Source organism: Mustela nigripes, chromosome 9 (genome assembly GCF_022355385.1).
Source record: "Mustela nigripes isolate SB6536 chromosome 9, MUSNIG.SB6536, whole genome shotgun sequence".
NCBI classification, from domain to species: Eukaryota; Metazoa; Chordata; class Mammalia; order Carnivora; family Mustelidae; genus Mustela; species Mustela nigripes.
Genome location: NC_081565.1, coordinates 8,030,835 through 8,056,339, shown reverse-complemented (window position 1 = coordinate 8,056,339; position 25,505 = coordinate 8,030,835). Strand labels below are relative to the sequence as shown.

At 53.8% G+C, this 25,505-nt stretch overlaps 2 protein-coding genes across 11 annotated transcripts in view; one reads left to right on the top strand and one right to left on the bottom strand.

The window, feature by feature from the left end:
• The window catches only part of ANGPTL2 (angiopoietin like 2), a 33,838-nt gene extending 27,582 nt beyond the window's left edge, over positions 1-6,256 (bottom strand). Inside the window, exon 1 of the mRNA XM_059410783.1 lies at positions 5,756-6,256. The gene's annotated coding sequence lies outside the window, so the exon portion shown is untranslated. The remainder of the gene's footprint in view (positions 1-5,755) is intronic.
• Positions 1-25,505, top strand: part of RALGPS1 (Ral GEF with PH domain and SH3 binding motif 1) — a 269,975-nt gene that overhangs the window by 165,133 nt on the left and 79,337 nt on the right. The window lies entirely within an intron of this gene.

Sequence of the window (25,505 nt, the reverse complement as noted above, 5' to 3'; positions counted from 1 at the left end):
CAACTGGTGATCCAGGATGTGGGAGGGATCCAGATCAAGAAAAATCCCAGAAGAGGCCCCAGAGGGCCCAACTGACCATATAACCAAAAGCATAGATAACAACAGTCCTCGTTTGTTTGTGGTAAACTCACCACGTGCCTGGTGTGCCCTTTCTCACTGGCACTTCCAGCCCCACGCATAAGGTTGCCCCCTGCTGAGGCCCGTTATCTTATGTAATTATGAATAGCACCCCCTCTTCCTTCCCGATTGGGTACCAAATTGTATGGTCCCTTTACACCAAGGAGAAGAGAAATGTTATCTGCATTTTGCGGGAGAGTAAACCCAGGTCCAGAGAGGTCAGGTCCCTTGTCTGAGGTCCCTTGAAATAAATGTCAGGATGGGATTCTGCTGTCAACTGCAGTCCCCATGCCCTTACTTCCTCCGAGATTGTCTCTCTAGCCAGCACGAACAAACAACAGGTGCTTGTCTGTGGGCTTCACGGCAAGGATGCAGATTGCTTCTTAGTTGCTGTTGACTGAATCAGTAGAAATGGCTTTCAGGTCAGTACAAGGGGGAGTTTTGTTGGATGTTAGAAACAGCTTCTTGATTATCCAAGTGGCAAGACCCCAAAATGGGCATCTAGGATGAGCAGTGGCGTCCTCACCTTAGAAAACCCGAAGGAACTGTGCCTCGCTTGTCCTGGGTGATTCACCGCTAGCCTGGGGGCCAGGGAGGGAACAGCCGCATCTCCAACTGCCATCCCTTTCCAGCCTAGGATCCTGTGATTCATTCCCCACCAGAAGGCCATGTGGGCACCCAAGGAGTCTGGAGCCAGTTCCCAGACCCTGCCAGCTCAGCTCTCATAAGACCTTCAAATGAGCCATTTGTTCGTCTATCCAGCCTCCCGTCCCCTAGCCTTCCCCTCCAGCCAGTGATCATGCACTGCGACAGCCCCCGTCCGGCCCTGTCACGGGTGGTGGGAACAGAGGCAGGAGCCAGATAGGCAGGCAGTGTCGGATCCGACCCATTTGCCAGGGAGAATAGCAGTGTGGGGGTTGAATCTGCCTGATGCCCTGGGTTCTCGCCTCTGGGGAGCAGATGGCTCCAGGGAGGGCTGACTGAGTTCGTGGACGAGGTGGGTTGTGGTCATACTGTGAGATCATAGGGCAAGGCGGGATGTGGTTAGGCAGTGGGGAGCTAGTTGCCTTTGCCAGGGGGACAAGGATGCTGCTGTTACTTTTTCACGGTGCGCTATTTGGGAACCATTTTGAGATTCCCCCAAAGCCTGCGCACTGAGCCCTCTGTGCCAGGAGCCCCAGCCAACAGAGCCGAGGAGGGGAGAGTCTGCAGAAGCCATGTCAGAGCCCGGCTTCTGAGTTGGCTGCTGCGTTTCCGGCCATGCCTGGTGTGCTCTGGAGCCTGGGAACTGGGCGAGCCTCAGATGAGAGGGAGAAGCCAGGGACGGGGCAGACAGTGCTGCCCCACGGTGGCTTCCTAGGGACTGTGGGCCTGGCCTGGAACTGCTTTTCTAGGCCAGACCAAGCGGTTGGCACCTAAGGCCACCTCAGCCTGTTGGCATGGGCTCATCCCTTGAGCACCGGGACAAGCACATTCTGTGCCTACCTCTCAGATCCCAGTAACCCTGTGAAGTTGGGCCTATGATTATTTTCATCTCACAGAAGAGGAGACAGAGGGAAAGGATGAAGTCACTTGCCCAGGGACACACGGCTACCAAGTGGTGAGGCCAGGCCTGGAACCAAGTTTGTCTACCCCAGAGCCAGGTTTCTTACCCACACAGTCCTAACTGGCCCCCCTGCCTTTGGGCCCTCGCTCCCCTGCCCTCCAGGGTGCAGGTGGCTCCAGGCCCGTCCTTCTAAGGTTCCAACTGGTCGTGTTGGTGTCCTGCTTTAGGAACAGGGCCTCTGTGCTCACGCTCAGGCTCCCTGCCACTCTGCACATGCTCTTCTTTTTGCCCCAGCGCCTTCCCCCGTGTCTTGCCTGAGGCACACGTCTGTCTCCCTCTCTCACTTGACCTCCCAGATCCACTTCCCTGTGAAGCCACCGTCCACAGTGAGGCCCCCTTCCTCCTCTGCCCCCAGGAGCAGCCGTGGCTGCTTCCTGCACCCATCACAGCACCCCATCTGGTTGTGCACCTCAGACGTGAGCTGCTTAAAGTGGGGTCAGGGTTGTTTCCCCTCCAAATACCCAACAGCCAGGATGGCACTTAGATTCCCAGATAGGACTTCAAGGATTCCATTCATTGCATGTATTTCCCGAGCATTTCCCCTGTCCCGGCCACGTTCTGGGGCTGGAGGCAGAGCAGGAACAGAGTAGGTCCCTGCTATCAAGGGGCCCAGGGTGGTTGGCGGGACAGAGAGCAGAGGGGATGGTGATCAGTTTCTTGGCAGGGCAGCTCCAGCTGGGGTGAGGATTGGGGTGGGCACAAGGTGGGAGTAGAGGCACCCCAAAGGGGCCTAGGCTCGACAACACAGAGGGGAACTGTGTGGCACCATGGGACCGAGAGGCTTGTTTGTCAGGGTCTGAGGCTTGCTTGCTTGCTTCATTCATTCATCCATTCATTCATTCCGCACATCCATTCTCTGCCCAGCCCCGAGTCGTGGAGGTCCTGCAGTGACTAAGAGATACCAGCTTTCCCTCGTGGAGGTTGGACTGGGGCCGCCTCAGGCAGGATTTCGGTCTTTCCTGGAACTGAACTGTTCCTCAGGTGCTTCTGAGAGAGAAGGACAGACTTCCTTCTGGGATCCCCCCACCCTTTACAGAGAGAGAGAGAAGCAGAGGGAGATAGAATTCCAAGCAGTTACGACGCCAGTGCAGAGCCTACTCTGGGCTCCATCCCATGACCCTGAGATCATGACCTGAGCTGAAACTAAGAGTCACACGCCCAACTTAGCCACCCAGGCTCTCCCTTTCTGGGCTCTTCTTAGGGATCTTGTGCCTGCCTTTCTGGAGGACTAGGCAGCAGGAGGAGGCTGAGGCTCTGGGGCTGCTGGCCCCAAGACAGGCCGGTTGGTTTCGCCGAAGAACAGACGGAACACAATAGCTCGATTGTGAGAGGTCTGACTCCCCCCACCCAACATGTGAACATTTCTGTGATCAGGATGTGTCTTACAATTGATGGACACGTGTAACAGAACATTGTAACGTTTTAACTGCCGCCCCCCCACCCCAGGCTGTCGTTAAATCCGTCATATGGTTTACAGTCAATATTAGGGAATATGGTTTTTTACAGAAACTACTCTTGGCATGAGTTTCTGATGTGACCTATCTATCACCACAAACTCCCAGTTGCCAGTGGCTGAATAACCCTTCTATTTGGGGTATTTTATATAAATTCACAGAGAAGAATGCTATTCAATGAATTGATTCATTCTTAAGATTTCCCCAGTGTGTCTATCCAGGATGGCAGTGGGCTGGGGTAGGAGGAGTCCAGATCTGGGTTTGAATCCTCGCTTTTTGGTCCACTGGTGGAGGAACGTTGGCAGAGGTGCTACAACCTCTGAGCTTCAGTTTCCTCCTCTGTAAAATGGGGACAGCACCACTCATTTGGTGCCCTGTGCCCCCTCGTCGCAGGTCTCTTACTGTTATACGTCTGTGTGATTGCTAGATTCACCTTCTGCCTCCTTCCAGTGGGCCCTGAGCCCCACCAGCAGAGCCTCTCCACATTTGACTGCTGTCTGCTGAGACCACTTCGGGTGAAATGGGCTATGATTCAGAGAGGCCTGAAGCTGCATGTCCCTGCCTGCCTGCCTTGGGCGGGCTGCTGCTGTTCATTCTAAGGCAGTGGTTGCTGCCTCCCTGATGTGGTCAGAATTGCTCGAGTGTGGCAGTGCAGACTGTGAAGACCTGCTTGCTGGTCCTGCAGCCCGCGGACTCTCCAAGTAGGGACGTAGGAAACACATGAATGGTATCTCAGACACATGGGTGAAATTTGCCCGAGGCTCCGCCCTGCTGAGCCGGTGCCAGGGTCCCATGGTGCTGTGTAGCTGTGCGGAGGCTCATCTGTAAGAAGAGGTAGATAAAGCCTGTTCTGTGTCAGAGAGAGGCCTCTTTCACAAGCAAGTGATGCATCGAAGGCAGGTACACGTGGTTTTTAGATGGCGTGGTGTGAGCATTCGGTAGGACAGCAGCCAGAACAGACTTGGCTGCTGGGGGACCCAGTGACGGGGTCAGGAAAAGAGAAGTCAGGATACCTTGACCAGGGCAGTGGAGTGAGGAGGGGAAAAGTATAGACTTTGGAGCCAGGCTGACCAGGGTTCAAGAACCGCATCATCGGGACGCCTGGGTGGCTCAGTTGGTTGGACGACTGCCTTCGGCTCAGGTCATGATCCCGGAGTCCCGGGATCGAGTCCCGCATCGGGCTCCCAGCTCCATGGGGAGTGTGGCTCGGAGTGCTGGGTTCAGGTCCTGGTGCTGGCACTTACTAACCCTATGGCCTTGGGCACATCCCCGAACCTCCATACCTCAGTTTCCTCCTATAAAGGTGGGGACAAGGGCTTGAACAACAGTACCCTGTTGCAGGATGGCTGTGAGGGTCCCGCGAGCTGGTAAGCGTCTGGCCCAGGGTGAGTGCAGTGTGTTAGCCGTTGCTAAGAGACAGCTGGTGTCATTCTTCCATTTCGCAGAAAAGGAAACAGGTTTCAAGAGACTGAGTGCCCTGCCGAGGTCCCGGGACTGCTGAGTAGAGGAGCTAGGACCTGAAGCTAGCTCACAAGCCCTACCTTACTCTGCCTCACTGTGGGAGAACGCATGTGGGGAGCATTGGGCCAGCTTCGGAAGTGGCATTCTCGGCTTTCCTCAGAGCCCCAGTGAAAGGAGATCCTTTTCTGAGTAACCGAACTGGCCTCTGGGAGCTCTCCTAATCCCACAGCAGAAGCAAGAGCTGACCCGTGACACACATATCACAGAAGGAGAAGGGAGGGATCAGTGAAGAATTTCTGTTGGGAAATGTTATCTAATGCTGAGTGCTTTCAAGGGACTCGGAATGTGGAGCCGGCGCTGTACCCCCCGCCGGGTGCCGGGGAAGACTGGTCCTCCCCTCTTTCAGTGCCACAGTCAGCCCGCTGGAGACCTGGGCTCCCGTCCGGTGCTGGGCGGGATCAGGCGTCTGTGGACATGCAGGGAAAGCCGGGGCAACGCTTTGCCCTGAGCCACGGTGACGGAACTCTCTAGCTGGTGTGTCCCCCCCAGCTCCGGACCCCTTCGGTCCTCTCCTCTCCAGCCGAGGGGTGGGCAGAGGCTGCTGGGCTCCAGGGAACTTTCTGAACAAGGGCTCCCGGCTCTGGCCAGACAGTGTTTGCTTTTGCTTTTGCCTCAGCATAGGGTCTAGGCAGAGTGCATAGAAACCCAAAACTTCAAAACGCCTTCCCATGTCCTTGGGCTACTCCTGTCCCCCTAAGCACACACCTACACACAGGAACGCGCTCACGCACACACCCCAGCTGCCGGGCCGTGCCCTGGAGCCGCCTTCCTTCACCCCAAAGGCTCTTTGTCTGCAGCACAGTAGGGCTTACAGAGGAAGCTCTCAAAGCCCCAGCCCGTGGTCTCATGCCCCCAGAACACCACCCTCGGCCCAGGTGTCCGCAGTCTGCCCCAGCAGTGACTTTTTGGCTCCAGAGGAAAGCAAGAGTGACTCCCTCTGGGGTGCAGCTGCACACACCCCCAGCTGGAGGGGTCAGGGTTCTTGAACCCCCAGACATGGGGCCAGCTGCTGCGTCTTGCCCCCTTGTCCCTTGGTGCCACGGAGCTGGCCCCTTACCTTGTCACTCCTGCTAGACTCCCCGGGGCAGCTCCTCACGTGCTCTACCCCAGACGTCAGCAGGGCAGCCTGTCCATGGCCTCCAGGAGGGGTCCCCGAGTCGCAGGCCGGACTGGCCGCCAAGCAGCCCTGCCTCACTGGCCTCTGCTTGCTCCGCGGTGCTCCACAGCTGGTCTTGCGCCGGGGGTGGGGCGGGGGCTGGCCAGGGGTCCTGCTGGGGCTGCTTACAACCTGCCTCCTCTCCCAGCAGGGGCCAGCGGCTGCCTCCGTGCCATGCTCTGCAGGTCAGGGACTCAGGAGGCACTGCTCAGGGCTCTGGGTCCATCCTCAGGCCGTCGGCAGCAGCCTCATTTGAACTCCCCACTCCTTTGTGGAGCCTTTACATGCCGCCGGAGGAAACTGTGAGCACAGCCTGACCCTGGTTGGCTGCAGGCACTTCTCTCCACCCACCAGTGCAAGAGGATCCCCCAGGCCCCAGAAAGGCTCCGGGCCTCCCCTCAGCCCCAGACAGAGGCGGGCCGCCCGGTGATGTCACACTAACTCCGGCCCCAGCTGGCCCAGCCCCTCCCGCCCCAGCCCGCTTAGGCGGCCCTCCTCGCCGGCCCCCTCCTTCCCTGGCACGAGCAGCTGGGCCGGCTCTACTCCCTGGCCTGCCCGCCACTAGCGCGCTCTGCCGAGGCAGACGGCTTCCCCTCTGACTCAGGTGATGGGTCTAGATCTGCTCTAGCTGCACAGGCAGCAGGTCCCCCCACTGAATGGTTCCCTCATCCCTGCACTGCCCCACAGAGCCCCAGGTGAGCAGGGGGGACAGCTCCATACAGATGGCTTCTCCCCGTGGGCACCCTTCCTAGAGGCCTCTCTCTCACCTCTAAACCCCGGGGAGGGAGCCCAAGACTGTGCACAGAAGCCAGCGGGATCTGTGCTGAAGCTAACAGGAGGCAGTGGCCTGAGACACGGGAAACACCACAGGCTGGCGGGGGTGGGGGCTGTGCATGGGAGAACCGCCTGTCACTTACCACCTAGAGGCCTTGATTAAGTCACTTCACGGTTCTGTCATCCCTTTCATGCATCAGTAAAAAAGCGAGGACCAGTGATCTAGCTTCATGGATTCCAGGGTATCACGCGGGGGAGGGCTTGGCGCAGGACAGGAGCGCCCCGGCGGGCTGGACTCAGCACTCGGGAGGCGGGCAGGCCGGGACTGCACTCCCAGAACCTCTGTGGTGACCTCCAGACCTTCGAGGACCCGTGATGAGAGGCCCCGGCACAGTCTGTCAGTGAGGTGGAGCGCACGAGCGTTCGCAGAGTCAGAGCAGAAGGGAGAAGACCACGCCAGAGCCCCGTGAAGTGGTGAAGTGAGCGATCCTGCGGACACACGTGTCCGCACCGCCGGCAGACAGGGGAGGCCAGCGGGTACCGGGGCGGGAGCAGCGGGGTGCATGTTTGTGTCTCTGCCTGGGCAGCAGCTCTGTGAAATACTGGTGGTGACTCTTCCTTCCTCTTTAGAGAAGTTTAGTGATAATGGTGGTGATGACGCTCAGGTGCAGATTGGGAGAGAAGCTTCGGTGGGATTCTCCTCACCATCAGACATAGCGCACTGTGTTGCTGGGCCCTGGGCAAGCTTGTCCACTGTGGTCCTCTGCTCCTCAGGACTGCCCCTCCTGTGTCGGCAGGGAGCAAACTCTGCTTCTCGCCTCGGCCCCTCCCAGCCTGCTCAGACGCGCTCCCTTTGTGATCTGTTGGTCTTGTTCCTTTTTAGAAGGCGAGTCTTCACCAGAAGACTGCAGTAGCTTACAGGTGACATTAGCCGGACGGTCAGGTTGGACAGTGTGCCTCCTACGACCACCGTGGGGGTGAAGGCACCCGCCCACTCAGGAGGGTCCCTGTGCCAGGGCTGCACAGAAGCCGCGGGAGGCTGGGGACTCCAGGCGCAGCAGAAGCACATAGGCTGGAGTCGATCCTTCCTGCGCATCCCCCTCGTCAGCCCGGAGGCTGGCATGCTTCCTTCTCCCCTTCCTCCTCTGTCTCACGAGTGTCTTCTCCAGGATGTGTTTATGGGGAACCTGCTCTGAGCTGACACCAGGAAGTCAAAGTTGCTCTCCTCACAGAGCTTGCAATCAGGAGGGGAGACAGACAGACAGACCCATGAGAAGTGCTAGATGCTAAGCAGGTCTCTCAGCAGGAGGCTGGCTCAAGCCGGGCAGTCGGGGCAGGCTCCCCAAGCGTGTGGTCTTTCAGCTGAAGCCTGATGGATGGGTAAGAGTCAGCAGATGCAAGTTGGAGAGACGATAGTCCGGGTAGAGACAATAGTGTGAAAGACCACGTGGCAGATGGCTTTCTCGAAGATGGCCCCAATAATCTCCTACTCCAACACAAGAACTTGACACTCGTCCCAGTGAGACGTAGGGTCTCTGTCCCCTCCCTTTGAATCCAGGTGGGTTTGTGACCTCCTTACAACCAGTGGAGTGCACTGGAAATGTCACTACCTGCTATCCAAGCCTGGGTGAGACGAGGCGGTGCAGCTTCTGCCTTGTTCACTGGGAAACTCTCTTTTGGAGCCCCGAGCCAGGCTAGACCCTGGGAAGTCCAGCTACCTGCAAGCTGCTGGGCAGAGGCCCGGGGTGACATGGGTCCCAGCTCACAGCCAGGAAGAAAGATGCCTCTCAGTGATTCAAGCCTCCAGCCATGAGTCAGCTCCTGCTGGAGTCTTCCTGCCGAGGCCCCAGGCACGAGCCACTGTACCGTTCTGCAGCTGAGTCCTTGACCCACAGAATCCATGAGGATAGGAAAATGGTTGTTTAGGCTGCTGAGTTTTGATGGTAATTTGTTAGGCAGCAGTAATAACTGGAACAATTATAGGGAGTTCTTCCCAGGACTGCATTTGTCTGAGGAGAGACAAGGAGCATGGCGGAAGACGAGGCCTTTTTGGAGGTGGGACTTGATCCAAGGACAGTGGGAAGCCACAGAAAGCTTTCCAACAACTTGCTTTTATTTCTGAAAGGCCCCATTAGGTGTTGAGCAGAGACTGAGTTGGCAGGAACCATAGACAACACCTGGAGCTGGTGGGCGATGGTTGCAGCCATCCTGGTGAGAGAGGCAAGTGGAGGCGATGGGACTCGCTGGGTCAGAGGGAATTTCCAGGACCCACCCCCCCCTGCGGAACAGGTGCAGCCCAGCTCCTGGATTACTAGAGCATATTTGCTTTCACAATTCACAGTTCCTAGGATCCCGTCATGTGGGAGAGGAACACCAGGATGGCCTTGCCCCATCCATGTTTGCATATCCCTCACCTTTGAGGTGGCCTTGGGTAGTTGAGGATGCTGCTGGAGAGCTTAAGTTATGCAGTCAAATTCTACCACTTCTACCACTATAGCTTCTACCACTCAGCTATAAGCCTCACTGTCCTCAAACATAAAATCGAGATGTTACAAGGACTTAACTGATGGGGCTGTTGAGAAAAATGAACAAGATGGCAACACACTAAGTGTGATGTGTACCGGCTAGTACACGGTACTTACTCACTGTTGGCTGCAGTAATCCCCATCGCCTCCTTTCCTGGGCTGTGAGTCCTGGAGCACCGGAACACGTGTGGGTGTGGGCCACACAGAGCTCTCCTTCTGGGCAGCCTGGTACAGAGGAGTGAATAATCGAGTGCCTGGCTGGGGAGGATGAGGAGCTGTGGCTCAGCGTCTAACAGACCTGGGCTCAGATCCCTACCCTGTCACTAACCTGGGCAATGTCCTCTTTCTCTCGCAAACTTTGTTTTCTCATTAAGAAAAAAATTTTTTTAAATGATACTACTCATTCCTTAGGGTGTGAGAGGACTGAGTGACATGATGCACCTAAAGCACAAGGCGTGGCATTAAACATTCAGTGGTTGCCCAGGAAATGGGGCTGTTGCTCTTCCTGCGTCCAAACACCTCTCTGCTCTTGCTTGCCAGGCGCCTAACTTCAGCTCGGAATCTCCGTGACCTCCTTGAGAAACACCCTTCCCACATTTCCAGCTGACTCTTGGACCAAAGTATCATGTGACCAAAGCACATGAGGAGAAGAGAATCTCCCTTTCTTTTTTTACACTTTTTTTGATCAGGATGTTTTTCATCCTATGTGAGGTTTACACGGTGGTAGAACACAAAGACTCTTAATTATGTCCCCCAATTTGTTTAAACAATTTCATGTGTCTTCCATGTCTTATCACCTTTCTAACAGTTACAGTTTTTTTCTCTGTTGGAAATGTTGGGCTCTTCTACTGAGATACTGTATATGGCGGAAGTACGTGGGCAGTGTGTGTTGTAAAAGGGGGTGCTTAGGTGGGGTTGCAGTGTCTAACCAGCATTTCAAGCCTCACAGATCCCTAGTTGCTGGTTTTCCCCTTCCCTTCGGTAGTTTTTAAATGCCTTTCCATTGTCTTCTGGCCTGCATTGTTTCTAATGAGCAGTCAGATCTGCTCCTTATTACTGCTCCTGGGTACAGTGAGTCTCTTCCCCTCTCATGTCTTTTAAGAGTTCTCTTTATCTTGGTTTTTAGCAGTTTGTGGTGTGCATAGGTGTGGGTTTCTTTGCATTGATTCTGTGTGGAGTTCACTGAGCTTCTTGGATCTTTGAGTTGACGGGTCTCACTAAATTTGGATGTGTGTAAGGCGATTCAGGGCCATTATTTCTTGTAATATTTCTTTAGTACAATTATCTCTTTCCTACCCTTCTGGAACTGCATTTACACACTTGGTGTTGTCCCACAGGTCACTGAAGCTCCCCTCCTCTTTCTCGCCCTTCCTCCCTCTCTTCCTTCTTTCCTTCCTTCCTTTCTCTTCCTTTTCCTTTTCCTTCCTGTGCTTCAGTTGGATCATTTCTATTACTTGTCTCCACGTTTACTGACCTTTCCTTCTACAGTATCTAGTCTTTGATAATTTTATCCAAAGTATGTTTTATGTCAGGTACTGTATTTATTGGGTCTAAAATTTCCACTGGTTTATTTTTATAGGACCAATTTATCTTCTGAGATTCTCTATCTGCTCATTCATTCTATCCTTCATTTCCTGAAAATCCTGTACATATATATAGTAGCCATTTTAAAGTTCTTTTTTTTAACTAAGTCCAACATCTAGCTCATCAGTGGGTCTGGTTTTATGGGCTATTATTTTTCTTGAGCATGGGTCACATTTTCCTGCTTCACTTGTCTATCATTTTAAAATTGTATAACTGGACTTCTTGTATGATACATTGAGTGACTTTGTATTTTATTGCCTTCCTCTAAAGAATGTTGTGTTTTGCTCTGGCAGGTGGTTAATTTACTGGCTTACCCCCTTGGTCTTGTGGAGGTTTGGTATCTAGGTTTTGTTCAGATAGGTTTATTTTGGTTTTGTCCATAGTCCTAGGTATAACTCTTAGTCCTGGGCTTACTGGGAAGTGTACACTAGGGCATGGTTTCAAAAACCGTGTCTCCTCCAGCTTCTGTTGCTTTGGGCTGTTCTCAGGTGCTTTCAAGCAGTTGTTTTGTGTATTGTCCAGAGCTTATCATTGTTACCAGCCAGAGAGTTAGTTCAGTACAATCTATTTTTCCATTTTGGTAACTGGAGCTCCCTGCATTCCAACTGAATCTGTCTTCTCCCTCAAACCTCCTGTATTCCGCCTGCTTTCAGTGCCCTTGATAAACCTAGATAACTGGTTCTTTATTCAGTTCTCTGCCCTTCCTGCTCTTGGTCATAGTCTGTTGGGAAATACCAGCCCCAAGAAGTCATAGATTGATTCAGCTCAGTATACCCACCTGGGCACTGGAAGAAATGTGTTGTTCCCACAAGCCTTGTTAGATAATCTTATGTAACTAATTATGATACGCTAGGCATCAAGCTCAACATTCTGTAGGCATCATTGTTTCCTCCTCTCATAACCTATGAAGGAAGTATTACCATTCTGTTCTACTAACAAGAAGACTGAGGCTTATTGAAGTGAAGTTCCTTGCACCAGTCCACACAGCTGGGAAGTAATGGGACTGGGATTAAGACCCACATCAAAGCAATCAGAAACACAGTTGTCCTGAAAACAAATAACATCTCTTTAATTCTAAGACATTTTTTTTTCTTGTTTTAAGATCTCTGAAATCAGGAGGCTTCTTAAAGTTAACAGTCTGTCAGGGCTAATTGGCCACACTTTTTCTTTTTTTACTAGAATGTGACACATTTAATAGTTGATGACTTCTCAGATTCAAGGTAAGGAATTATGGCAGTGTTAGTGATGGGGCTCCATCCAGTGAGATTAACCCATGGTTAAGGGACAAGGAAGTACATCTCCTCCTCTCCTGGTCAGCCGGTCTTGGAAAGGTCCAGGGGAGTGTCCAGCATCAGGAAGCCTGTGAGGCTGCCAGAAGTCGCCCTCCCTCCAGATTTAATGCAACAGCTGCCTCTAAGCTAAGACTCAGCCAGCTGGCCCCTCCTATTGGGAGGTGCTGTCGTCAGGTCCTATGGCTTGCCGCCCCATGTCTGTCAGGGACACCATGTGTTCCCTGGCCCTGGTAAGAAGTTTGGAGACTTACGTTTATGGGGAGATTCTAAGGCAGTGCTACTGGTTATCCTCTACCGCCTGGTGTCACAGAGGATGTCCCAGCACACGGAAAGCCCTTTGAGGACATCATGCTGTTACATGCTGGCCAAACAAGTTTGTATGTTCAGTTACGAAGTCGCTTCGAGAGCCTGTTGTTAGCTCATGTACGACCCTTTTCATTCCCCCTTCTCCACCCACCTGCCAGGAACAGAGTCAGGGTAGCCCGTCTCCTCAAGTGTGGATGTCAAGTCACCTAGCAGGCAAACACATTTGCTCTTCAGTCAACAGATATTCACTGAACTCCATTTGAGCACCAGAGTTTGGGCTCCAGGTCAATGTGCCCAAAGCCAATTTGCTAGGATGTTCAGTTGACTGGTTTTCATTTTGTCGTTCTAACAGCATTTTAAGGAATGTTCGATTGGCCTCATCTGCCCTCTTCTTACTGCAGCTGAGGCAGAGGCCTGTCCCCAAGAGGGGAGACGAAAAAGCGCAGGGAAGAGAGATTTTTTTTGCTGGTTTTCTTTGTATTGTCATAATAAAAACTTCACAGAAATTTTCCAAAGCTGTTTAAAATCATTTCATGCTATATAAACATTTTTAAAAAGACTTATTTATTTGAGAGAGAGAGAGAGCAAGAGCACAAGCAGGGGGAGGAGCAGAGGGAGAAGCAGGCTCCCCGTTGAGCCGTCGCAGGACCCTGAGATCATGACCTGAGCCGAAGGCAGTTGCTTAACTGACTGAGCCACCCAGACACCCCACCTATATAAAACATTTAAAAAATTGCTTTTTGGAACATTGTCTGTGTCAGACAGTGTCAGACTGTGGGCAATTTTATGGCCAGGCGGGGAAGACCACAATCCCCTTCTAGACACCTGCTGGAATTCTCCTCCCCAGGAGCAGCCGAGCTATTGCTGACCTTGCTTATCTCTCCTGGGGCCCGAGAAGGCAGCTGAGCAGATAACTGAGGGCTTCGGGAAAGAGACTGAGGGGGCGAGCTTCCCAGACCGGAGGCCAGGGTGGGGGACGAGGCAGGGGTGCTGGTGCCCCAGTGGGGGCAGTGTCGTCAGGGAGCCCCGAGGGCGCGCCTGGGATGGTCTTGTCCTGGACCCTGGAGCATCTTACTGGAGGACCAGCACGAAGCAGCACATGGTAAATGTCTGTTGAATGGCTCTGTGGGAGCGCTAGCCTCACGTCCAGGGCTTCTGACTCAGCGTCCTGGCGCTGAGGGCCGCAAGAGTGCACTTTAGGAGTCTGGCTGGAAGGAGAAGGGAGAGGAGACCCAAACTAAGAAAGACGGCCTCCCTGGCCACGCGAGGCTGCTCCAGACTTCTCAGGGCTACCCTAGACCCACCCCAAGCTGATTTTGGGGGTCCCCTTAACTGCTCCTCTGCTGATCTGGCTCCCGGGTGCCCCCGCCTCAGCCTTTCCTTCTCCCCTTCCCATCTGCCAGGCAGGTGCAGGAAGGAAGGTGGCACCTGTGCCAGGCACTCGGGGCCGTCCTGCCAGTTGAGGGCAGGACAGCAGAGGGGCATTTGCTCATAGTCCACACGCGGGTGGATGCGGGTGAGGGTCACAGTATTAGCCCCCCTCCTCCACACGGCAGGGCCACATCCCAGAGCACTTTGGCATTTGTTACCGCTCTTGGCCTCACAGCAGGCCTGGCAGTGCGGGGAGGGCAGCGATCATTCCCTTTTGTGGATAAGGGGAACGAGACTGTGACGATATTATGGTCACTGTTACTGTCATCATGTGGTAAATGTTTACTGTGTACCAGGCGCCGTGCTGGTGTCATTGCCTTATCTTGGCCGAAGCTTCCAGCATCTGCAGAGGGCAGGTGTCCATGCACGGCTCCAGGATGGCTTGTCTGCCTGAGGCACTCTGCCTTCGCGAGCTCTTTCCTCCCCTAAGAAATATTCAAAATCATCTTCTATGACTGCATTGGTCTGAAGACAAATACATTAATATTGAATATTAAGACATTTCCTGACCTAAAATTTCACTTTTTATTCTCATTTTAAAAGAAGTTAGAACATTTTTGTGAGCCCCCCCAAAGTACCATGAGTCCTAAGTGCTGTTCCCGCTGTGCCTAATGGGTGACTTAGCCCCAACTGCAAGTCCATGTGCCCTCACCCACAAATCCAGAATCCAAAAGCTCTAGAAAAATAGCAAGCCTTTTTTCAAAAGGCTGTTTCAAATTCATTTGGTGGCAAAATCCGACTTGAATTGGCAGGAGGTTCAGTGTAGTCTTTGAACTGCTTAATGTCCCCACCCCCCTGTTTAGGGAGCTGCCCCAACTCTATGAGAGGGTTGGAGGACATGTGGCCTGGGCGCTGCATCCCATGCTGACACTGCCTGCCCTCCTGTCCCCCACCCGGTGACCCTTCTGCCTGCTCCCTGTTCTCCTCTTCTGGATCGTGAGCTCCTCGAGGACAGGACCATGTCACATTCATCTCGGGAGTGTGGATAGTAATCATTTCTCCATAAATCCATCATTCCCCTTTTCTTTTCTTTCTTTCTTTCTTTCTTTTTCTTTTTTTTTTTTTTTTTAAGATTTTCTTTATGTATTTGACAGAGATCACAAGTAGGCAGAGAGGGAGGCAGAGAGAGAGAGAGGAGGAAGCAGGCTCCCTGCTGAGCAGAGAGCCTGATGTGGGTCTCGATTCCAGGACCCTGGGATCATGACCTGAGCCGAAGGCAGAGGCTTAACCCACTGAGCCACCCAGGTGCCCCTCATTCCCCTTTTCTTAAAGAACCCACCCAGAGCTGCCGCTCACAGACTTCTAGCTGGGCCCAAATCCACACGAGCGAGTGATCACGATGAGCCAGTCCCTGGCCGGTCTCTGGAGCTGCTCCCTGGGAGCAGATATGAGGGGGACGTGTGCTGGGGTCCTTGGAGGAACAGGAGACAAGTTCAGGGGAAGGAATAACAGAGATCATGCTGGTTGACAGCTTGTGGGTCGCAGGCTCTGTGCTGTTAGCATCGATTTTGTATCCCTCGCAACAGCTCCGTGTGGTAATAACCATCACTGTCCTCCTTTTTGGGCCAAGGAAGTCAAGCTCTTAGAGAGCTGGAGGAGGCTGCGCAAGGGTGCGTAGTGAGGGAGAGATGGTGCACAGGTGTAGCCCCAGACATGCGGACCTCAGGCTGTGGTCGCCCCTGGTGCCTAGTTCAGGATTGTCCCTGAACTAGGTAATGATGGGGCCGACGGGGGCAGGAAGGAGGCTCCTTTCAACAGGGCGCTCAGGAGAGTTTCTGAGAGGGAGGCTCATGTGAGCCGAGGCCCTGGTGACAGGAAGGAGGCAGCCATGCAAAGGGAACAGGGCATGGAAAATCTGTGCAATTGGCCTAGCTGAGGAATGGAAAAGCCACTGTGACCAAGCAGCAGAGACAAGCAGGAGAGGGGAGTGAGGGGCGGTGAGAGAGGCAGGCTGGGCAGGTCCTGTAAGGCCCTCCATGCCGGGCGAGGCCATGGGGTTTTATTCAGAATGCAGCGCAGGCCCCTGGAGGGTTGCAAGTTGGAAAATGTTATACTTCGATTTGCATTTTCTCAGTGTCCCTCTTGGTACTGGGTGGAGAATGGTCCAAGGGGGAAAGAATGGAACTGGGAAGACCGTTAGGAAACTTGAGGGGCTATCCAGATGAGAAACTAGAGGATGATGGGCACCAGGGTAGTGTCAAGGAGACAGAGACCAGTGGCTGGATTCAGGACTTTGGAAGAAGAGTTGACAGGAATCCAGCATGACTTAAATATGGGGAGTGTGAAGCTACGCTGTTTAGTATCATAAAGATTTGCCACTTGAGAACCCTAAAAATAACACTCTGGGAGCAAAGTAGTGATCCGCAGTTGGGATTTGCCTGTAGTGTTGGGCAGTACACACCCTACCCAGCTATAGCCAGGAGCCACCACCCCCAACACTCCCAGAAGTAACTGGGGAAGTTGGGAATGAGGTTGAGGTGAGGCAGTTGTGCTGGAAGGATCTATAGAACATGCTTGAATTGCTGTTAATGTTCCCACCGGCTGGAGTGGACTAGAAAAGTCCAGTTCCGTACCCTACTCCTTGAACTAGTTTGTTCTCATCCGTGAGGTAGCTCATGAGGTAGATGTCATGAGGGATGCAGGGAGCCCAGGGTCTCTTGGGTTTGCAGGAATTGCTTTCAGCAGAGATCCATAGATGTGTTGTCCCAAACCTGGAAGGGGGACCGTTGCAGCGGGCACTGACAGGAAGACGCAAAGAATTCATATCTACGATCCTGGAAAATCAGAAGCGACTGTTCCTGCATCTTCCCTGGTTTCAGATGCCCAAATCTGCCCTGATTCTCCAGCTAGTAGGTCCGGGGTGGGCCATCTCAGAGACACCCACACAGGCCCTGCAGGAAGTAAAGGCACTGGTACAGGAGGCTTCCTGTAGTCCCTCCAGCCTCCAGATCATCCCCTGGCCTCCCTCTTATCCTCCCTGGCCTGGGACAGATAGATTCCTGCTCCCAGGCTGAAACCCTGGAGGGCAGGGGTGAGGTTTCCCCTTCACTGGGTATTTTCTGCTTTCTGCCCTACATCTGGTCTTTGTTACCCTCCCTTGTGTCCAGAGGCTGACCTGGATGGATTCCCCCAATGGGCTCTCTTGCCTTCTGGCTTTGGGTTGGGTTTGGCCCATGGCAGGTGCTGGCAGGAAAGGAAGGGGTAGGAAGAAAGCAAGGACAGGCGTACGGCCAGCGCCCTCCACGCAAGACCATGGCTGTCTCGGTGCAGTGGGAGTCTGCCGGGCCTGGGTTTGAGTTCTGCCTTACCTCTTACTAATCATATGACTTCTGAAATTTGCCTATCCTCTCAGTGTATGTTCCCTTATCTAAAAGCCAGGACACCAGTACCACCTTCCCAGGTCAGCTGGGAGAAATTAGTGAATCATGCCGAGTGCAAATACCCTAGCACAATACATGGTATACAGTAGGTGCTGGTTAGATGCTGGCACTCCTCTTTAGTAGGCTGGAGCCCCATTATCTTGGATCTCCAACACATTTGGGTCTTCTGAAGATCCTTAGTTATTTTGTATCTCTCCAGAGAGTGTCCTTTAGTTTCCCTTTTTGGTTTGTATATCTGTCATTGTCCCTGGAACCACCCCCACAGAACCTCACTGACCATCTTTTAGCCAAAGAAATGCTTCCTTGCTCCTGCCTTTGTGCGCAGCCTGCACATGAAGTCAGCTCGACCAGAGAAAATCGTGCCTTCGACATGGTAGCAAGCGGGCTTATGGGACGCACACATGTACACATTCAGCAATAACTCGAAATGTTTATTGAGCACGTCCTGATCGTCCGCACAGTCCTGGGAGGCAGGTCCTTTTATTATTTTGCCATTTTCAGACACAGAAACCAAGGCCTAGGAAGTTGCCTGACCTGCCCCTGGCCCTACCTGAGCTAGTCTGGCACCAGGCCCCTGCCCTCTCAGCCCCTGGATTACCTGCCTCTGTCACAGGGAAACCACAGCTCTCTGGGCCCCAGGGCCCAAGTCACTGTAGATCATCTGGTTGCCTGGAAAGCTATGAGGCGGTTTCCTTAGTCAACCAGTGTTTTAATTTCTTATCCATTCTTAAGTTTTTCATGCCGACTCGCACAGACACACACATGTGTGCTAACTTCTGTAAATCCTGGCGAATCCCGATACTGGCCTCTCCTTGGTGACTCAGTTGTCTCGAACAGATGAGCCTGACTGCAGGCTGCAGGGCGGAGGGCACTGTTGGCGGTGCCCTGGAAGCCCCGTGAGCCCCAGGCAGCTGTGTTTGTGTTCCTTTCCTAGCACTTCCTTCCATGGCAGCAATCACCCTCCCTTCCTGCTCACCCCCCCCAGCCCTCTCCTGGTTTATTGCTTCTCACTGGCCCCAAGTCCCAGGAATCCGATAGAACTATTTCTAAACAAAAGGAGCCAGGCACTACACTTGTCTAAAGGGCTTTCCTGTGAGTAACGTACCACAGACTCAATGCCTGAACTTGATCACATCAACTGCGGAGCTCAAAGACCTTTGGGGCCGATGAGAGCTATGCTCTTCCAAAATACTGCCATCCAGTACGTACTCAGTGTGTGCCTGGCATGGTGGGAGGCCTTTTACATGGGTCATTTCATTGAATCCTCAAAAACAGAACCTTCCAAGAGAGATTGATGCTGTCTTCCGTTTTAAGTGATGAGGTACTTCAGGCTCAGAGAGGCTAGGGAGTCTACCCACAGCCACACAGCAGTGAGGGGCAAAGCCAGGGTCTGCATCTGGGCCTTTCTGAATCCAAAGTTCTAAGTGTCCTAGGCGCTGAGCTCTCCAGCTTCCCAGCGGTGTGAGGTTGGGCTGGTCAGGGAGGCTCACACCTTCATGTGGGGATAATGCTGTTCATTCCAGAATTATTAGGAAGCTTAATGGAGACAAATGTTGAGTGCTTGTCTCATTAGGGTTGTGTGCCTGTACTCGTAACTTTAGCCCCACTCACACTGGTGGTCCTCAAGCTTTATGGGCCTCAGAATCAGTTTGCCAGGCCCCATCTCACACTTTCCGATTCTGTAGGTCTGCAGTGGGGTCTGAGAATTTGCATTTCTAGTAAGTGACTGTGAAGATCACATTGTGGGAGCCGTTGCTCAAGATAGATGGTAGATGAGTTTTCCAAGAAGGTGAGTCTGGGGTGGCCCAGCAGTGCCCATCCCCTACTTTTGATGGCTGTTTCGTGTGAACAGATGCTGGGTATGTTTGGAGCATGGCAAGTGTGGTTTGGCTTTCACAACCATTTCCTGGGAGCCGGCTCGATGTTGGCCTCACCCTTTCCCTCCCCTACACCAGGTACCTGCACGTCACTGACCTGGGATATAGAGCATTTCAGCAGCATGTGGGGTCTGGACTCTGAAACAAGGTTCCTTCGACCAGTCTCATTAACATGATTCCCACTTGCTTTCCTGGTACTGAGGAGGGGGTAAAAGGCACATGAAACAGATAATAATCATCTTGCAGAAATTACTTCCTTGAGCTTTCTCCCCCATTCTGACCCCCAAAAACCTTCTGAAGCTTCCTTTGATGAGGCCAGGCATACTTTCCTTCAAAACTGGAATTTTAGGTTTATCTCTGTGGTGGTATGATTGGTTGTCCCCCCTCCCCAGCAGCTGTAAGGGTTGGGTGGGCCACCCCTGGCTCCCTAGAGCCCAGCACAGTACGTGGCACACAGCAAAGGGTACTCTGTTGAGGTTGTTGGAGAACCTTGTGGCACAGTGGCAGGTACTAGGGTAAGAGGGACCTGGTTTGAGCCTGAGGCCTACCCTTCCTAGTTGAATGGCCTTGGACAAGTAACTTATGTGGACCTTTGTTTCCTGCTTTCTGAACAGGAGCTGGTAAAAGTGATACCTGCGTGTCAGGGCTGGCATGAGAATTAGATAGCATATGGTCCCTACAGTGCCTGTGTTTGTGCCTGCCACATAGCGCTGTATTTCCCCCAGTCCTCACCCTGCCAGGCAGGCCGGTGCGTGGGTAGAGAGCATAGGCTCTGGAACCACAGTTTCAAGTTCAATTCCCAGCTCCACCCCTTGCTCCCTGTGTGGCCTTGGACAGCAACTCATGTCCCCCGTCTGCTTTAACGTCCTCATCAGTGAGGCAGGGCTAAAAGGTGTCCACAGCACCGTTTGGTGACCAGTAAAGACATGTGTGGGTTGGGCTCAGCTGCGGGGCCCGTCTGCAGCCCACACGGACTTGATCCCTCTCCACACGTGCAGAGGAGCAGAGCCTGGCCACATGTGGGGGCACTGGAGGAGGAGGCCCGGGGAGCTGCCCTTCTCATGATGCCCACCCCCAGCCCCGCCACCCCGAGAGAGAGGGGAGCAGCATGACGGGGGAGCTTTCCCTGAGAAGAGCCATCCCCAGCTTCTGCGCTGGAAAGTCCCTCTCTCTGGCAGCCCTGAGACAGGCAGATCCGTCTTCAGCTGGTTCTGATTACTCTCACGAGCTCGAGAGCGTGCTGCGGTGGCGTCCCCCTCCGCAGAGCTGCCTTCGCCTGCAGACGTCACCCCCTCTCTGCTACCTGCCAGTTTGGGGCTGCGTGGGGTGGGGTGCCCCCCTCCCCCGGCAGGGCGAGCCCCCGCCCGCCCGCCTGCAGGCCTGCCGTTGCCTTTCTTCCTCTGCCAGGCTCACTCTGGGCATTCCTGGGCCTTGGCCCTCCTCCCGGGCATTGTCAGAGAAGCTTCCAACACCTCGAAATCCACCCGGGGGGGGGGGGGGGTCCTCCCCGTCCCCTTTAACGTGGAACCCAGACGATCCTGGTTTCTATGTGTGTGGAGGGTTTGGTAAACAGAATGCTTGAGCCCTGACTTGCTGGAAGGGGCGAATCCCAGCTGACGTCCCAGACGCTCAGCCTATTTTGGGCCTGGTCTCTCCCCTGCCGAGGTCTGTGGTCAGGCTCATTTCCCCCCTCCATCCCTCAGCACCCACCATGGGGGTTGAAGGGCCAGGGAAGCCAGTTTCGTGTCCCCATCCAGCCCTGCCAGACGGCCCGCGCCCTGCCCCCTGGCTCCGCTCACTGATGCCTGGTATCCACTTGGTCCGTGCTCTTGTCCCCACTCCCCCCGTGAATGCTATGATTCAGCGCACAGAGGGGAGCTTCACTTAAGAAAGAAAGTATTCAGGGCCGCCATCCAGTTCAGGCAGGCGCCAGGAGATAGCTGCCAGTTCCTGCCCGGTTACACCAGGAGGGCTGTGCACCCTCCCCGCACACAGGGGGTCTCAGGGGTCTCTCCTTTTTTTTTTTTTTTTTTGTTAAGACCCACAGTCTCTTTTGGTTGCTAGACCAGATGCAGTTTAAATCTGTGTTCAGCATAGCTCATTAATAAGTAGCAGATTAGTAGTCTCCTGGAATTCAGAGAACACCACCCATTCAACAAGTGTGTTAGAGGCCTCGGTGGGCCTGATACGGTGTGAGGCTGCTCTGCTGTTGCTGGGAACACCCTGGGCACCCTGGGTTAGTGGCTTGTGAACCTTGCCCCGCCTGAGACCTCTTTTGTGTCTCTTGTGATCTCCGGGTCTGAAAACACCTATCGGTGATAATAGCTGCCATGTCTACCATGAAGTTGATGGCTGCTGTGTGCCAGGGGCAGTCCAAGGTCTTTATTACTCAGGGTATTGTATCCTTGCCGGGGGGCTAGAGTAGATGATCCCAGTCTCCTTTGTGTAGAAGAGGAGACTGGGTCCTGGGAGAGTCAAGAGTCCTGTCCATGGTCACTCAGAGCAGTCTTGCCCCCAGAATGGACTCATATCTTTGTCTCTTTCCATTGCAATATGAAACATGCTACTTATATTTATTGTTAACAAATGTCTAGCTGCCCAGAGCTCCTGAACAGCTGAGAGTAACTATATAATGATTGCTGGAACAAAACCCAGGTGATGGCTTCCTACCCGCCCCGTCCCCCCCTCCGCCCCCCCAGTCCCAGTGCGTGGGCTTCTTCCCCTTATGCACTTCTGTGAACCCTGGATTGATGCTTTGAGTGCTTTGAGCAAGAGAGATGTCCTAGACACACAGCAGGTGTTGTTTTGAGGTGGGACAGGTACTTCTCCGCAAAGCCAAGTTAGGAGGCTCTGGGGAAATCCTTTGCAAAGACTGGGGTGCCTCTGTCTCTGGGGGAGGAGGGCTGGGCACGAGACAAGCTGCAGGATGCTCAGACACACTGAGAGCATGGGAGAGCCCCCAAGAGCTGGGAGCACAAGGGGCCGCCCCTTTCCCGTCTCCTCTACCTCTGCTGAAGAAGAGGAAGAAGGCGATTGACATGGAGCCCCCAAAGTTTGGGTCATGTTGAACGTTGAAATTGGTGCCTGTTTCCATGCAGAGATGTGTAAAGGGGTTAATCTGAAGAGTCATCAGGCCTTGAAAGGACTTGGTACAGAGAAGGTCTCACCCTTCATTCCAGTTCTCGGTGCCCTCCTGAAATGTCAAAAACTCCCCCAGATGCTTCCGGGTCAACACGTGCAGGGGACTGAGGCTGGTGGCAGGGCAGGAGCTGTGCTACACAGGTGGCCACCATACCACATGGTGGGACACACACACACCCTTCCAGAGAAGGGGTCAGGGCCTGTGTCCCTGGTGGCAGGGACAGGAGGCCGGGCTGCTCTTCAGTGATGGAGGGGCTGGGACAAAGCTGAACGCACCCCTAGGGGACCCAGATCTCCACCTGCATGGAGACTACCAGCTGGCCAGGGCCACCTGCGTCAGAGGGAACCAGAACAGACCAGGTTTGCTAGTATAAGCAGATCTCGCTTTCCTGGAGAGAGTGGACGGTGAAGACTGCTGGAGTCTGGAAGGGTTAGTGGAGGAACTTCCTATAAAGAAAGGGGCTTGGAAGAGAGCAGAACTCTTACTCCCGTCTCCCCCAAGTCCCAGGGAGAGGAGGGGGAGAAAAAGGGAACCACTGGGAGCTTTGAATTCCGTTTGGATAGAGTCTTCACATGAACAGAACCAAGTCTGAAATCTTCTAATGTACCCATGCTAAAAATGGAAAGTGACTGCAAAGTTACAGAATCTGGCCCAGATTTCATTAGAGGACCTGATGCCCATAATGGAAAAGGGGAGTCAGTGCAGTACGTTAGGGAGTGCGTGTTGGTGAAAATACGGCATTTCACGTCTGTGCCCCAAGTGGACTCAAATTGCTCAGTCAGTAGTAGTGACTGGAATCGTCTAGAGGCCCTGGCTTGGAGGTCCCTGGTCTGGCCAACTGCACTTCCCGCAGATGCCCGAAGGCCCCACTCCCCGGGTGGGGCAGGTGGGGCAGAGGCACGCCCTTAGCCATACTGGCCGTGGTCCAGAGTGGGGCGTCCAAACAAACAGGGCCTGTTGGCACTGGCAGCCAGGGAAGCCCTGGTGGTGGGTAGAGGGGATTTGGTGAAGCAGAAGAAGGAGAAAGAGGAGGGCAGACTGAGGAAAGCCTCTGGACCATCACTGAGCCCCGCCCTCTCCGTGGGCCTCCTCACCATGTGATGCAAACGGCAGTGGGGTTAACGCCTGAGCCAAGTGTCCAGAAGGGTTTGGAGTCCATGTCCCAGCTGGCTGCATACAACATATGTGCCTCTCTGAGCCTCACTGCTCTCCCGGTGGGACGGGGACCAAACAGGGCTCCCACAGGTAGGGTGGTCATCGAGACATGGTGGGGAATAAGCAGATGAAATGAAATGCTGCTTTCACTCGTGGCCCCCACAAGCGTGCATGCCTGTGAGCTGCCCCCATTTCTACCTTTGGCATCTTTGTGGGAAGGTGCGCTCATCCCCAGGGTCAGAGGTGAGGCGCCTTCAGCCTTGTGGTCAAGGGCGAGGACAGGTTGCTTTACTCCACACCGATGCTCTTCTCTACACTTTGCCAGATAGAGTCAGTGGATGTCAACACTGCCTCTGGCCTTTCACCTCATGGACCTTCTGTCCCTCTTGCCTGCCTCCTGGAAGGCAAGCAGCAGGGACTTCAGCAACTGACATGTGTGGACTCCACGGTGTGGAGGAAACAGATGGTCGCAGCAATGACCCATGGCCTGGGGGTTTCTAGCTCAGCCTGGGGAGGCAGTTTGTCTTAGAACTGGCTGCTGTAATAAAATGCCATAAAGTGGGTGGCTTGTAAGCAGTCAAGTTCTCTCTCAAAGCTCTGGAGGCTGGGAAGTCCAAGATCAAGGCATGGGCAGATTCCCTGTCTGCTGAGGGCCCACTTCCTGGTTCACAGCTGACCCTCTCCTCGCTGTGTCCAAACATGGGGACGGGGGTGAGAGATCTCTGGGGTCTCCCTCACAGCGGCACAAATCCCATTCGTGAGGACTCCATCCTCCTGACGTCATGACCCTCACGGTCACCCCCTGCTCCTAATATTGCCTGGGGGGTGAAATTTCAACTCGTGAATTCTAGGGGGACACAAACATTTAGTTCACAGCCAGGTTGTGTTTTTCACTGTCCTGCCTGTAATTAGTGGTAGTTGAGTTTGACAAAAAGCGTAAAGCACGAGCTGGATAACAGAGATAACTTCCTGTTTGATAAGGCCGTTCCCTCTGTGCTCAGCACTGACGCCCATCCGCCACCTGACTACGAGGGTCACCTGACCCACTGGTCCCTTCTCAGTACCTCATCTCCAGCCAGGCTGGAGGCTCACACCAGGCCAGTTGGAGCCTTTACCTATTTTGTTTTGTTCTGTTTTTCTGAGGTCGAGGAAGGAGAGCATCTCTCTTCCTTGGTCGCAGAGCTGTCATATCCTGAGCCCACAGCTGCCACTGGAGAGAGCCTGAGGGAATGAGGCACAGCAGCGAGCCCCGAGAGGGCAAGGGTAAAAAAAGGGTGGAGAGCACAAGCTGTGCAGGCAGCTGGCTGCCAGCTCCAGGCCCCACCCCAGCCCCTGTGTCCCTGGGGGTGTCCTGGCGTTCTCCAGATCCTATGGTGCAGCCTCTGGTCTCGGGAGCCATTCTAGGATTCTTAGAGTCTTTCACCCATTGGAAGCTGGTTTCTGTCACTGGGAGCCAAAAGGATTCTGACTTCAATATTTTTTCCCCTTTCTTTTATTTAAGAAATATGATGGGGGGGCGCCTGGGTGGCTCAGTAGGTTAAGCCTCTGCCTTCAGCTCAGGTCATGATCTCAGGGTCCTGGGATCAAGACCCACATTGGGCTCTCTGCTTAGCAGGGAGCCTGCTTCCCTTCCTCTCCTTCTGCCTGCCTCTCTGCCTACTTGTGATCTCTGTCTGTCAAATAAATAAATAAAATCTTTAGAAAAAAAAAAAACGAAATATGATGGGAGGGCTTGTGTTGTAGCAAATACTGTGCCTACCACTGAGGAGACAGCTGTAGGAGAGCAGAAATGGTCCCTGATCCTGCGGAGCGGGGGCAGGGGGGATATCCCCGTGGCGTGGAGCTCTACCCCCCGGCATGCTGGCCAGATGACCTTGCACAGGTTGGTTGCTTCCTTGGAGCCCAGAGCCCTTATCTGTAAATGGGGCCCCCAAAGTGCTTGGGGAGAGAGGACGTGGAGCTAGAACACAGCCCTCAGAGGGCTCAGAGAATGGCAGCCACTTGAATCCTTAAAACTAGATTCCTTTGACTGACGAGTCACAGAGGAGGAGCCCGGGGCAGGCAGGCAGGGCCTTGAGGGAAAGCCCCCAACTGCTGGGTGAGCAGACCTTGCCCAGCCGGTGGAAACAGTACCCACGCACAGTACGCGCGAGCTTATATCCGCAGATGTCCACTTGATTATCTA